The sequence below is a fragment of the Brassica oleracea genome, chromosome C3 (genome assembly GCF_000695525.1).
Source record: "Brassica oleracea var. oleracea cultivar TO1000 chromosome C3, BOL, whole genome shotgun sequence".
Lineage (NCBI taxonomy): Eukaryota > Viridiplantae > Streptophyta > Magnoliopsida > Brassicales > Brassicaceae > Brassica > Brassica oleracea.
In genome coordinates, this window is record NC_027750.1 from 9,128,815 (window position 1) to 9,132,009 (window position 3,195).

Below are 3,195 nucleotides of genomic sequence, written 5' to 3' on the forward strand. Positions count from 1 at the left end.
TAAAGATATTAAAAATATTCTAATTAAAATATGTAAACTTTAATATAGTTTTAAGGAAATGGTCAAAATATAAAAAATTACACATAAAATAATCATTATTTTTGTTAACTGGGCGGATCATTATTTATATGATATCGCACACGAAAGAAAAATTTCTGTTTTTAAAATTATCTAATTAATTCTATACTCATTTTTTATATGATATCACACATTCGTAAAAAAATAGATAGTTTAAGATGCAAAAAAAAAAATATTTACTTAATGAATATAATATAAAAGAATATTACAAATACATCATTTAATAAAATAAATAATTAAAAACTGAAAATTCATACCAGCGCGCTGTTGGTGACATTTTTGGTCTTTTGACCCATTAACTTTGAACATTTGACCCATCAATAAATATGTATATGTTTGTTTTTTTTTTTGCATTTAAAATGAGTATCAACCTCGTGGAATTCATAAAATTATAATTTTCATCAAAACTCTAAAATTGCATTTTTCGCCTAAATCATATATTTTACTAAAAACTACAAATTTACTCGTTGATTTAAGTTTTTCTCGTTTTCATCGACTCTCGATCCTTGCGCATAGGTCGTTACATCTTCAAGCTAATTTTAATTTATAAAGATGATTGCTCGTTTTAGCAGGAAGATCATAGTTCATTTGGATCGATTTAAAACAATGGTTTATCCGTTATGAAGCGACGATCTGGTTGCTTTATGCCTTCAGTGAAGATTACTTTATTTGGATGGTTTTTCACCGATCTGTCTTTGTTGATGGCGGAGCTCCGACGTGACCTTTTCCAAAGGAAGCGGTGGTTTCTGGCTTGATGTGTGCCTTCGAATCGTTTGTCGATCAGACACAAGGTGATAAGTTATGATTACTTCCATTACAGTTTTATCTCTTTTGGATTGATGGTCCATAGTTGTTTTCTTTGTTTATGATTTTGTTTACTTTCTTGTTGGACTTTGTCTCTTTTGGGCTTTGACACATTAAATAATATCCCGTTGACAAAAACAATGTCAAAATCATAAAATAGTACTCTTTACAACAATTGCAAAGCTACCTACCAAACCGCAAATAGCATCCCTTGGACTGGCAGTACCAGCTACTGAGAAGGTCTTAGTCTAGTGGTTAGGAGAGTGCCTTAAGCACCTTGGCATCAGCGGTTCAACTTCTCCATGCCTCCTAAGTGAGGCTTTTCCCTAGGGGTTTAAAGGGCTATTAGACGGGCCTGTGGCCTGTGTCGACAAAACAAAAAAAGCTGGCAACACCAGCTTAATATTCGGACTTTTGAACTTTATATTCACGTTGCTTTTGGACAACGGACATTGCCGCCACTAAACTAAAAAGAAATATACTGGGCTGAATGGGCCGATAATTTATTAGCGTCAAATATTTGAGAAACATCGCTACCTTTACCTATTTTGTTATGGATTATGTAACTTTTGTGTAGTCAATGTTTGTCCTTGATTACTGATGGTAATGTAAACGGAATAAGCTATCGTGGATTTTACTGTTTTCAGCAAAAATATTAATTTTTTAGAAATTAGTGGAGTTGTGCTCCCATCTTTTACTTATTCAGAGAGTTTGTAGGGTCATAAATTCATAACTACAGTTTCAAAATTTTAAAAATCAAAACATAAACGCGGACAACTTGGAATTATCAGTTCGCCCTAGCTTCATCTTCTCTCCCATGCACGAAGAGCGAGACAGCCGCATCTCCAGAATGAGCTTTCCCTCCGGTGCTTTCCCCGGTGACAGCTCCACTCTCTGATGTCATAGTCTCCTCCTCTTCAGTGCCGCCGTGTTTCCCTTCACCGGCGAAAAACCTTTTCTGACCAGTTTGAGCCTGCTACATTTGTTGTTATTGCGCCTCCTTTCCCAACGCTGACGACGCAACCCTTGCAGCTCAAACTCACTGTCTACCCTCCTCGGCGAGCCCCCTCGCTCATGGATCTGAACTCTCGACCTCCGTTGGAGCCTCCGGATCCTCCGGATCGAGCCACCTCTTCACAATCCAAAACCTTCACTGTCATCGTGCCGTTCTTTCCACTTGAGCTCGTTTTGGTAGATTCGAAGAACCTTCTGGTTCTCTCGGTCTCTCACTCCTTGTTGGCTTATGCGTGTCATTTCGTCAACCTCCTCGTTTCAACTATACTCAAGCCAAGGACTCTTGAAGTTTTTGTTGTCTTGTTGGATGGTTTGAATTTTTCACCAGAGTCGGGTCTAGAGTCACTTCACCTGTTCCACTCTCAACAGTTTATGTCAATCCGGCGACCGAAGGTGGGACTCCACTCCAACGACCAGATCTGTTCTTTAAAAGGTCGAGAAGACAATCATCCTCCAGCGACATCTCTTTTCCCCGCTCCATCCTTTCCATCCCCCATGTCTGGCCTCCGCCTGAAGATCCATGCCATCAACCACCGCAAACATACCTTATCTCACAACTGTTGTTAAATCTGGCGTCCGATGTAGGTGGGAATCCACTCCGGCGTCCAGCTTTGAGCCATCTATTTGTAAATCTGGCGTCCGATGTAGGTGGGAATCCACTCTGGCGTCAAGCTCTGAGCCATCAAAAGCTAGTAAGGTCATGTTGTCGACTCACAACTCTCACTTCCTCCTCTGTCATGGAGAGTAATTTATTACCATGTCTCCTTTCTATGAATGGAGAAAATTTCTCGGATTATTTTCCGAGCTTTAGTTTCAGTTTACTCACCGGTTTGTTACCTTGTGGAGCGGTCTGTACGGAGCCTGAAGGTGCAATCGAGACTACTTCGGTTTTACTCGTTGGTGAGGACTGTCTCTCAACGTCACTTGTGACTATTTCTCAGCTGTCCGACTTTGTCGTGGAAGCTTTATCAATGCATTCAAGCTTAGTATTGAATTCGTTGTCAACTTTGTCACACCCATATCTCGCTTAACCGAGACGGCATGAATTCACATTGCCTTCACCAATAAAAATACTTAAATAGGCCAATGCAAATCTCATTCCCAAGGATCGAATTCAAATGTTTTACAAAAACGTACTAAAACGAATAGGAAACGCTTAAAACCAAATCACTAAGTCTTAAAATAAAATAACTTAAAGAAAATCAAACACCCGAAAACCAGCACCACACCGAGACGATCACTCCTGCACTTCCTCGAACTCACCTGAAAAAGAAAGGAGGGCTGAGTATTTCGACAAAT